Here is a 12,337-nt window from a genome sequence, read left to right on the forward strand (position 1 = left end):
ATAGGGATTCCAGGAATGTTTATTCGCACTTGAAAGCCTGGCTCTCAAGACCAACGATTAAAAAGAAAACTCAACACTGCGGCTCAGCGGGAAACAAATCTGACTAGTATCCATGAAGATGTGAGTTCGATCCCAGGCCTCGTTGAGTGGGTTAAGGATCTGGTGTTGCAGTGAGCTGTGGTGTAGGCCAGTGGCTAGAGCTCCAATACAATCCCTAGACTGAGAACCTCCATCGCTGCGGGTATGGCCCTAAAACGACAAAAAAAGAAGAAGAGAAAATTCAAAAGGAGGCAAGAACATACAGTGGAGGAAAGACAGTCTTTTCAATAAGTGGTGTTGGGAAAACTGGACAGCTGCATGTAGAAGAATGAAATCAGAACATCCTCTAATACCACATACAAAAATAAACTCAAAATGGAGTAAAGACCTGAGTTCCCGTTGTGGCTCAGAGGAAGTGAATCTGACTAGCAACCACAAGGACGCAGGTTCGATCCCTGGCCTCACTCAGTGGGTTAAGGATCCAGTGTTGCCAGGAGCTGTGCTGTAGTTCCCGGATGTGACTTGGATCCCACGTTACTGTGGCTGTGGCGTAGGCCGGCAGCTATAGCTCCACTTGGACCCCTTGCCTGGGAACCTCCATATGCTTCGGGTGCACCCCTAAAAAGACAAAAAAATTAAAAAATTTAAAAACATAAAAAGACAACCCACAGAATGGGAGAAAATCTTGGCAAATTTTAACCGACAAAGGCTTAATCTCCAAAATATACAAACAACTCATACAACTCAACAAAAAACCAAACCACCCAATTGAAAAATGGACAGAGGACCTAAAGAGACATTTCTCCAAAGAAATCAAACAGATGGCCAGCAGGCACACGAAAAGATGTTCAACGGAACTAATTATTAGAGAAATGCCAATTAAAACTACTATGAGGTGCCAGTCAGAAAGGCCATCATGAATAAGTCCACAAATAGCAAATGCTGGAGGGGGTGTGGAGAAAAGGGAACCCTCCTGCCGTGTCGCTAGGAATGCAAACTCATACAACCACTGTGGAAAACAGTACGGAGGTACCTTAGAAAATTACACATACAACTACCATATGACCCAGCAATCCCACTCTTGGGCATCTATCCAGACAAAAAGATACATGTTCACTGCAGCACTATTCACAATAGCCAAGACATGGAAACAACCCAAATGTCCATCAACAGAGGAAGAGATTCAGAAGATGTGGTATATATACACAATGGAATATTATTCAGCCATAAAAAAGGACAAAGTAGTGCTACTTGCAGCAACATGGATGGAACTAGAGAGTCTCATACTAAGCGAAGTGAGTCAGAAAGAGAAAGACAAACACCATATGAAATCACTTATATGTGGAGTCTAAAATATGGCACAAAAGATCTACCTATAAAACAGAGCCAGATCATGGACATGGAGGGCAGATTTGTGTGTGCCGGGGGGAGGAGGGAAGGGGGGATGGACGGGGAGTTTGGGGTCGGTAGATGCAGACTGTTGCATTTAGGACGGATGGGTGATGGGGTCCAGCTGCGCAGTGCAGGGAGCCGTGTGGCTGGGGGCGGTGGCTGGGTCACCTCGCTCTACAGCAGAAATTGAAGGAACACTATAAATCAACTATCATTAAAAAGAAAAAACGAAAACTCAAAAACGTTATTCTGCTCAAAGCTGTTTACACCTTTGTAGTCATTCTCCTCCGCCCTGAGCAACAAGGCACATTTCGTAGCCTGGTGGTGAAAGCAGAAGGGGTGCTGAGGGGGCCTCCCCAAGAAAATTACTGGGCTATTTCTCCGTCTTCTTTCTCTGTAGAAATAAAGCCAGTCACCAGCAAGGAGCGGAGCCTATTCACGGGAACAAAACGTCTCTACAAGTGGGCGGGTGCCTGGTCTCTGTGGAAGGGCAGATACTGAGGCCTGGGGAGGGAAAAGGGGTTCAAGGGGTGACTCGGGGCCCCCACCCCACCCCTTTGGCACTGTCATACTCTCCAAAAGGGAAGGGGAAAAACATCTCCCCTTTCCAAAACATTCACTTGGCTCCACGGATCCTGTCTGAAACGAAGAAAATAAAGCAGAAAAACAGCTGATAAACGTCTCCTGCTCGAGGCTGTCCTTTGAGGCAGAACCCAAGCCGTGACTCATCCCTGCCTGTGATAAGCATTTGCACTTTCCCGCAGACACAGGCCACAGGCCCGCAGATCCCCGACTTGGGGTTTATCTGCCTTCGGTGATGTGGGGAATGGGCGCCGCCGTCATTTTGTCCCTCCCGGTGGGTGTCTGTCGTCGGAACACTCACGAGCACAGCCCTGTAAGTCTGAGGTTACCCAGGATGGGCCCCTCCCTCCCCGTGCTCTGAAGTCAGACCCAGACCAGGCACCCGCTGGAGAGCACCCAGGCCAGCCTGGCCTCTCGCTGTCTGTGTCTGTCCGCCGTCTCCGGGACGGCGTGGCTTGGTGGCATGCCATGTGGGAGGCTGGCCCCTGTGAGCTGTGTCCATCAGCAGGAGCGGGGCGGGCAGTCGCAGAAGGATTCTATCCGCAGGCCCTCCAGGGAGGCTGGGAACCCAGCCCGGGCCAAGTCCTCGAGCCTTCAAGAGGTCACTCCTCGCACGGCCACCAGAGGGCGCTGCCCAGCACCCCCGCGCCACTCCCTTCTGACCGCTTCCAGGGCTCGCCAGGGTCTGGGGATACAGGCCTTGTCAACCCACCGACAAGGCCGAGCAGGATCTGGCTGCTGACCTTTCTGGCTTCATCTCGCTCTCCGTGCTCTCTGCTCCCACAGCTCCTGGAGAGGACACCGCCTGCCTCCATGGGGCTTTTGCCGTCGCCCTGCCCCCTGGTCAGAGGCCAGCTGTCCTCAAGCATCAGCTCATCCCCAGGAGGTCACGAGGCCCTGGGTGGCGCCCTGGAGCCCTGCATTATTGGCAGCCTTGGCCAAGGATGCAATGAAATGGTTAATTCTGCCACGGCTCATCCACGGCCTTGGTCCCGAGCTGGACCATCAGCGTCAGAGTCTCCCTTGTCCACGGCTGACCCCCAGGGCCACACGATGCCCGCAGTGCCGTGATGGCAGACGTTAGTGATGGTCACCGGGCATCTCTGGGCCTCTCTTCTGGGCACCTGGCGGGACTGCAGTTGCACTTTCCAGCCCCTGGTGGCGGGGACGTGTCACTCCCAGGGTGAAAGACTTTAATTGCCAATGCAACCCTGAGGTTCAGCCGAGGCGGTGGCTGCTCCTTCAGCTGGGGTGGCCCAGTGCCAGTGACAATAAGAACTCCCCTGCCCCCCACCCCCCGGGGCAGCGCTGTCACTTATCACCTGTGTGACCCCATCACCTACTCCTGACACAGACACACCCCGACACACTCAGAAACCCACAGACACATGCACGCACTAGAACAGTGCCTGGTACACAGTCAGCAAAAGAGTAAACCCTTAAATTGTACGAGATCAGCTCTGTGCTCCCCGTGCCAGATGCTGGGGGAGACCCCCAAACACACAGCGTCATGGGTCAGAGCCCCCACCTGGCACCCCTGAGGTGAGGCGTTGCGGGCAGGCCAGAGGGACGTGCTCCCAGGACAGCAGGCCTGGGCGTGGGGGCAGCGGGGGGCTGGGATTTCAGGCCCAGTCTGATCCGCGTTATCCGCAGCGTGGGTGACTCATGCGTGATGCACACGGAGGAAAAACATCTTGAGTTTGTCCTGAATTCGGGAGGAGAAGGGAGAGGGGATTAGCTGGGCGCCTCTGTTCATGTCTGAGAGAGCCCCAGGAATCGCAGGACACCCCCCACCGCACCCCCCTGTTATAAATGCACGAGGGCCCAGACGCCAGGCCTGCTGTGAGCCTTGAGCGCCTCGCCTCAGCCCAACTAGGTACCATCAATGCATAATGATCAATACTAATTAGCCCTCACAAGGGCGCCCAAGGCTGCCAGGGCACAGCTTCTTTGTGGTTGGTGTGGGGGTGTCCACAGCATTATAGCATGTCTTTCTTGCTTTTTTTTGGCTACGCCCTTGGCCTGCCGGAGTTCCCAGGCCAGGGTTCAAACCCGCGCCACAGCAGTGACACCACCAGATCCTTATCCACTAGGCCACTAGAGCACTCCCCGCCACACAGCTTTCTGACCAAGGTGGGGTGATATTAAGGTACAATTGAGATGAAGTGCCAGCCTCTGGCCAAGCCCCTCCGCTGTGCCCAGCCCTGCCAGTCCCACCCAGGATCTGCCCTGCAGCCCAGCCTCATTGCTCTGCTTCTTGTAGATAAGAGGTGGGCACTGGCGGTGGGCAGGAAACGGCTTACAGATGGCAGGTGGGCCAAAGGAGCTAAAAACAGGCCAGAGCAGGGGGTCATTTAAAAGGCTCAGGGGGAGGAGGGCCCAGCCCAGGCCACAGCTGAGCAAGCAAAAGTCAGGAAGCGTGCGATGGGCTTTTTCAGCCTGGACAATGTCTTTTTAAGTGGAAACGTCCATCCGCTTTGGGAAGAAGACTCAGACCCTGGAGAGAGGCCAAGGCTTGCCCTGGTCAACAGCCCCGGCTGTGCACCAGCTGTCCCACCCGGGGCAATTGAGTCCTATGTGGCATTAGGAACTCAGGGGGCCTTGAGGAACCCCCCAGAGGGGGCGGGAGAAGCTTTGGCCTAGGAGGAGGAGAAAGGTGGGGCTCCTTCTTCTCCCCCTCCCTCTGCCGCGCTGGCTCGCCTTCCTCTTTCCTTCTGTCTTGCGGCTCATTCTCCTCCCCTCCCCTGCCTTCTCCTGTTTTTTTTTTTTTTTTTTTTTTTTTCTCTTTTTCACCATATTTATCACACACCTACTACGTCCAAGATAGGCACTGGGATTCAGCAATGAATAAAAAGAAAACTATCCTGCTTGCATAGGATAGATCGATAATAAAATGAATAAGTAAAAATACACTATAAAAAAGTGATAGGAGGAACAAATGAGGCGGGCAGGGAAACTTCGCCTGGGGGCGGCGGGGGTCGGGTGGAGGGGGAGGCTGGAAGAGTCTTTGCCAAGGTCGGCAGGGGAGGGAAGTCCCCCTGAGAAGTAAGACCACTGGGAAGAATGGTCTGGGCAGCGGGTGCAGCAGGTGCAAAGGCCCTGGGGTAGCAGCGTGCCTAGTGTGTTTGCGAATAGCGTGGCTCCAGTCCTGCCTCTGGACGGTCAGAGGAGCCTCCTCGTTGCCCTCCTTGCTTCAGGTTCCCTCTCTCTGACCCGTGGTGACCTGGGTGTCCAAAGGAGGTGGGGTGCTGTGCTCCCCACTGGGGGTTTGTGTGGGAAACTGACACAGGGTCCGCCCCCAGGGAGGCCGTGGTCCAGCCCGGTCAGTGAGCACCGGCAGCTCGTGGGCTCACTGGACCAAAGTCTTCTTGGCTTTGGCCACCACGGAATGGTGGGTTTTTTTTTTTTTAACTGGTAACTTTTTGGTTTTTTGGTTTTTTTTTTTTTTTTTTTTTTGGTATTTTCATCTTTTGAGGGCTGCACCTGCGGCATTTGGATGTTCTCAGGCTCGCGGGTCTACGCGGCGCTATAGCCTTCGGCCTACACCACAGCTCACATCAACGCCAGATCCTTAACCCCCTGAGTGAGGCCAGGGATCGAACCTGCATCCTCAAGGATGCTAGTCGGGTTTGCTCTCCGCCGAGCCACGACGGGAACTCCTGAACTGGTAACTGTTGATTTGGATATAATTTCAAACTCACTGAAAAGTTGCAAAGATAGTACAGGGAAGTCCTGCATCTTTGTGCAGACGCGCCGGCGGTTTAGAAGAGGCCCTGCTTCCTCATTCGCGCTCTGCCTCTGTCTGTGTGTGAACATGTGTAATACATGCCTTCTCCGAGCTGTGGGCGAGGCACCGCCATCAGACACTTTTGCCCATAAACACTGTGGTGCGATGAAAACAACCTTCACGTCCAGGGAAGGAGGAACGGATAACAGAAATATGAGGTATGATATACGCGGACTATCATCCAGCCTTAAGAAGGAAATCCTGCCGCTCACGACAGCAAAGGAGGAACCCGGACGACATAATCCTAAGTGAAATAAGCCAGACCCAGAGAACAAACACTCCATGATACCACTCATGCGACGAATCCAAAACACACTCATCAAACCAGAGAGTAAAGCTGCAGCCCCGGTTTGACGAGATGAGTAAGGCCTAGAAATCTGCCGAGCAGCTTAGAGCCAGCAGTGAACACCGGTATCGCGTACGTAAACGGCTGCTAAGAGGATGGAGCTTATGTTGGCTGTTCTTTTATTTTTATTTTTATTTTTTTGGCTTTTTAGGGCTACACCCAAAGGCCTATGGAGGTTCCCAGGCTCGGGGTTGCATTGGAGCTGCAGCTGCCGGCCTACACCACAGCCACAGCAACGCAGGATCTGAGCCAAGTCTGCGACCTACACCACAGCTCATGGCAACAGCGGATCCTTAACCCACTGGGCGAGGCCAGGGATCGAACCTGCATCCTCATGGATGCTAGTTGGATTCATTTCCACTGCGCCATGATGGGAAGCCCTATGTTAGCTGTTCCTATCGCAGAAGGAAGGGAGGGAGGGACAGAGGGGGGAGGAGGCAGGAGGAAGTCCTGGAGGTGACGGGTACATGGGACGGCCGTGACGGTTCGCCGGTGTAAACTGATCTCCAAGCTGCTCTGCTCGTAGACATTAAATACAGGCGGATTCTGCGCATCCCTCTCACCGCACCAAAGCGATGCAAATGCGTTTCAGTATGCGGTTTCGGAGAACAAGGACCACCCCTTCCATAACCGCAGTGCGAAGGTCAAACTTGGGAAGCGCACACGGATACAAGCCTCGTTTCTCATCCCTTCTGGTTCTAGTTCAAAGTCTGATCTGGCTGCAGTCAGATTCCGCCAGCCGCCGCGGTGCCAGCCTTTGTGGCCATCCTTCCCTCCCCCGACCTAACATCTGGCCCAGGACCCCACGCCCCATCTGGTGGTCGTGGCCCTGGGGGCAGCTTGCATCCGGAAGAGCTCCTTGGCCTTTTTCTTCTTTTTTGTCTTCCGCGATGTTGACATTTTCGAAGCGTTGGGGGCCAGTAATTTTGACGGCTGTCCCTCGGTTCGGGCTGCTGCCCAGTGAGGCCCGGGTTCGGCGTTTGGGCTGAGACCTGCACCCCGCTGCGGCTACATCCCTTGAGGGCATCTTATCAGGAGACACGCGATGTGGTTTATTCCAAGATTGATGAGGTTCGTTGGGCGTTTTTGTTTTAATGAATAAAAAAGTTTATTAGCCCTAGAAAAAAAGATAATTCCTCAAAATCGGTTCGTAACAACTTCGCTGCGAAACCATAAGCTCAGAAAATTTCTTCCTTATGAACACAACATCGCGTTGCTTTTGGTCCAAGGTGACAGGTGACAGACGGATGGATGTGGCAGAATCTAGGAAGGACGGTCCTCGCCCCCGATGTGCAACAGAAATGCAGGTGCCGTGGACAGGGAGGGACTCAGGGCCAAGGCCAACTTCGAGCCCTGGGGACACTTCTGCGGGGACTGTCACATCCCCCAGGGCCTGCTGAGGTCCGTGAGGCTGCTCTCCTTGTTCTGAGCTGGTCTTTTCCTCCACCCAGGGGCAGCCCTGCTGTGCCAGGAGACGGCTCCCAGGAGCCTGCGTTGGTGCCACCGAGGGCAGGCCTGTGCCCTGGAGGTGACGGGGTGGATGTGATGGCTCAGGGTTCGGGGATGTGAACCCTAAGGTTGTATCTGCCTGCTCCCCGGCCATGGATGGATAAACCAGGTGCCACCTGGCCTGACGTCGGGACACGGTCTGCTCACAAAGAGAATGAGGCGCTGACACGGCGACACCGTGCACGAACCCTTACGCCCAGTGAGGGGAGCCGGACGCAAGGGTCACCCGGCGTGGGACGGTCCAGAAGGGAGAGCACTGAGCCAGAGGCGGACTGGCGGCTGCGGGGGGCCGGGGGGAGGTGGGGGGAGCGACTCCTGAGGGGTACGTGGTCTTGCTTTGGGGTGACGGACTGTTTGGCGAGCATACTAAATGCTTCTGAAGCGATCACTCTAAAAGGCTTGCTTTTATGTTATGTGATTTCTCCTCAATGAATTTTTTAAAACACAAAACAAAGCTCTCACTGCAGTGGGTAAGACGGAGCTTCGGGGAGGCCAGCGGGAGCTGCTGCCACGGGGCAGAGGAAGGGGGATGTGGGCGGCGGGGGGGGTGGGCAGCAGGAGAGAGCTGGTGCTGGGCAAAGATCGGGAGGGTGGGACGCCCCAGCTTCTGCAGGACTGAGCGGACACTGGGGCTCAGCAGTGGATACTGGGCTCAGCGGCATCCAGAGCCCAAAGGCCCCCAGAAGCTTCTGGAAAAAGAGCGATGAGCCATCTGTGTGTTGGGTTCGTGGCGCACGGGGACCTCCCGGGGGTGGGGGCGGGGGCGGGGGGGTGGGACTCACGTGCGTCTCTTCCACCAAGTGAGTCACAGGAAGGGCTGCGAACATCCCTCTGGGAAAAGAGGCCGCGTATCCCACCTTCTGGAAGCAGCCCTCCCTCCCGCTGCATTCCGGGGCTGGGCCCCAGGTCAGCTGGCGGCAGACAGGGAGTCGTCGGGTCGGGCGGGGCTGTAGGGGCTGGTGGGGGGGCTGCCACGTGCTCCCGGGCCCTGGCCTCCCCAAGGCCCCGCGGGGGACCGTATCCTGCCGTTTGTAAACCTCAGAGGCCAACAAACATCCCTGGCAGGAGCCAGGCTGGGGCACAGACATCTGGAAGACGTTAGCCTACTCCCAGGAGGGTAACTGGAAGGCTGTGAGCCAGTCTCCGCTCACGGCCCCGGCGGTGGGAACACTGTGACACAGACACGGGTCCGAGGGCGCCCAGGAGGGGACATCCCCACGGGAGGGGCGGCAGGGGCCTGGCGGGAACCATCACAGTCACGGCCAGCACGATGGGGAGAAGCAGATCCGCTTGGGTCTGCGAGGAGACATGGAGGGGCTGGGCAGGCTGTTCCGGAACTTTCCATGCAGCGCACCCAGACCTTCTCCCCAGACCTCGGGCTTCACTTCCTCACTGGCCCACGCCCTGCCCACGCGGGGAGCTTCCCGGTGACGTGGCTTCGTCTGGATGCTCCCAGCCCCTCCCCTCCCACCTCCGCCTGCCCTGCAGGGCTCGTGGAAACACTCCAGTCTCCTAAGTGGGTCAGGGACACTTACGGGCTCTCTGAGCCCCGGGCAAGAGCCCATGTCCTGGATGCCAGCCTGGGCGGGCAGGGCGTCTGGCCGTTCGGGGCCTCTGGTACACGGTGGAACGAAACGGATGCGGTGAACGAAAGGATGGACCCTGGGGACCCCAGTAAAGGGTTTTTCACGACTCCACGTTTTCTGCTGTGGGGAATGTGCTCAGAGGCACGTGGAGGGCAGAGTTCCCAGCTTTCCTTCTATTTCTGATGTTTCGAGGGAAAAGGGAGTAGAAAAACGAGCAGAAGCTACCTGTCAAGCGTGGAACATGCTTCACAGCTCTTTGGCTTTTCTTCAATTTCAGAGGCTCGCTCTCTGGGTTGGCAGAGCTGCCCCGGGGGCTGGGCTCAGCCTGGGGTAGGGGCTGCCGGGCCCTGTGTGGCTCCAAAGAACTCTTTCCTGAGGTTCCGGTACCCACTGTGCCCTGGGAACTGTTCCAGGATTCTGCCTGCCCAGGTGTCCTTCAAGAGTGCAGGGGTGGACACAGCCATGTGGACCAAAAGGCAGATTCCCGGGCTTCGCCAGTTCCGGAGGTCTCCTTTGGAAGCCCTGGCGGGGAGGGGCTTGAGGAGCCGGGGCTGATGCCTGGCCTCTGGCCTCTCCGTGGAGACCCCTGACTCTGGAGCCCGGTGGGGGGGAACCTCCATGAACCATAACTCATCTGGACAGCCCCCCACCTTGCTGACCTTGCTGGAATGATGCTAAGTGCCATCCAGGGTGGCCCTTATTAGTATTTCGATAAGCACAACATTCTGAGTCATCACAGCTGCACTGAAAGCCAGGCCTGGAAAATTTACGCAAGGGGCAGGAAAAAAAAAAAAAAAAGGAAATAAACAAACATCAAAAGAGAGGGGAAAAATGTTTTTAGAAAGGGCTGGAACTAATTTGGGGGTTAAACCCAGCTGCCCACACAGCTTCGTTTCGACTTTTCAAGCGTTATTCTATATGATTTATTTCCTGCAAAAGCCTTTGACAGCTATTGTGTAAATGGTTTCCATTTATTCTGGAAAGGCCTCTTCTGCTCTGGGGAGGTCTGACCAGGCCCCTGTTAAGTCAGAACAACAACCACCGGTTTTGATTTGGGAAAACAAAACCCACCAAAAGACAGGAGAGCAAAAGAAATGCTGGGTCCAGAAGGAACCTGCAGACAATCCGGAATGAGTCACGCAGCGCCTCTGGCCCTCGGAGAGATCTAGGTTTGAGTCCTGCTGTGTGTCCTTGGGCAAATTACTTAACCTTGCTGAGCCCTGCTTGCCTCACCTGCAAAACGGGGACAGTAGATGGACCACCTCACAGGCAAGTTATGAGCATTAACTGAGACCGGCCGTGGTACATTGTAAACACTTAGCAACGATGGCAGGTCTCATAAGACAGAAACACTGAGAACAGAAAAGGACTTTGTCTCCCTGCCTGCTACCCGGACCATCCTGCAAAGGCTCCGACAGCTTTGGACGTGAAGGTCTCAGGCCATGGAGGAGACGGGTGCAGCTGCAGAAAGGTTACGAGAGCCTGGGATCGCACTCAGCCATGGTCAAAGCCTGGTTATCTTTGGAATCTAAAAGCATCCTTCCGTCTGCAAGGAAAGAGCCCCTCCTTGAGAAAAAAGTGGTTTGCAAACCTCACAACTGAGTCCTTCTTTTGTTGCCAAGACCCAAAGAAAATTGTGATGAAGCCAATTCTGCGAAGCTGGATGGAGGGAGAGAGAAGGTTCTGGAGCTCATATTGAGGGACTTCTGGAAATGAGCAGGCGCAGGTTTCTTGGCAGCCTTGAAGAGGGCGTGGATTTTGCCACGAGTGGGAGGAGGGGGCTGCAGGAGGCAGGGTCCAGAGAGCCTGGCAGGCTCTGCTCCATGGGGCAGTGGGATGCGACCCGCCTGGAACCCCTGGACTCGGCCCAGAGCAGTGGGGCTGCCAGGCTGGCCCAGGACATCCACACGAGCCCACGCCCCCCGGCCCGGCCAAAGCCCCTGCAGGTCACAGCACAGGAAAGGGCCGTGGCCACCTGGAATGCTCGTCAGCACATCTACAGCCCGAGCAGGAGGAAGAGAGAGGTCGGGGGCTGGAGGCCAAGAAAGAATTCGAGGCCAGTGTGGCCGGAGCCAAGCAGGGAGCAGGCGGGGAGCAGGTGGGGGCCGGGGGGGGCCAGGCGGGGCAGCACAGGCAGGCCCTGGGCTCTGAGCACACAAGCAGCAGGCCAGAGGCAGCACAGCGACCCTGACCGGGCCTCCGAGAGCCAGGGTTCCAGGCAGGACACAGAGTGCTCACCCTTGGCTGTGACCTTGGCTGCCTCCCATTGGGAAGGGCCGGCGGGGAGGGGGCGCTGCCAGGGCAGCTGGGGTGACCTAAGAATCTGGGGAGGCAGCCCGTGGTTCCGGCCTCTCAGCTGTGGCGTCCACTCTGGCGCAAAGCCAGGCTTAGCACCGGCCTGGAGGGGCCTCAGGACGGGGCTACTCCAAGTTCCAAGAACCTTCCAGGTAGGTACGTCAGGGCGACTCAAAGGGGTGGGCTGAGCCACCACCCCCACATTCCTCAGCCCCTCTGCTTGTACCTGGGTCCTCCAGACGCAGAGCCTGAGACAAGGATTGAATACGAACAGCGTGTTGGCTGGGGGCACCTGTGGCCAGAACAAGCCCTCGGACGGGCACTACAGGTAAGGGGTGCATTCAGGGGGGATGGAGCAGAGGGCAGCTGGCAGCATCTGCCACCCCAGACCTGTGGCCCCCACAAATCTGCAACCGCCCCCCTCCCCATGTCTTTCCTGCCCCCGTCCCTTCACCCGCCACAGCACCCCCGCCAGCTGCGACGTTCCGCAAACACCCGGCACCTCTGACCTCAGGGCCTTTGCACCGGCCGCTGCCTTTGCCCGGAAATCTCTTCTCCAGAAACGCCCGTAGGAAAATGTGAGCCCCAAGAGGGAAGTTTGTTGGGCGTGATCAGCGAGATATTTCCAGCGCACAGAAGACTGCGTGGCACTTAGTAAATGTTTATCCATTAGGAAATGACTGAAAGTGATCTAAAACAATCCTAAATGGAATTGATGGTTTCTGATGCACCTGGAGATAAGATTCTAGGCCTTTACACCCACAGAGAGCGTTTCCTCTGAAGGAAACTGGGAAAGCATCA

This window comes from Sus scrofa, chromosome 6, assembly GCF_054392235.1.
Source record: "Sus scrofa isolate SSC_HxYL_T2T_F1_AM1 chromosome 6, Sscrofa_HxYL_maternal_Yorkshire_Landrace_v2.0, whole genome shotgun sequence".
Lineage (NCBI taxonomy): Eukaryota > Metazoa > Chordata > Mammalia > Artiodactyla > Suidae > Sus > Sus scrofa.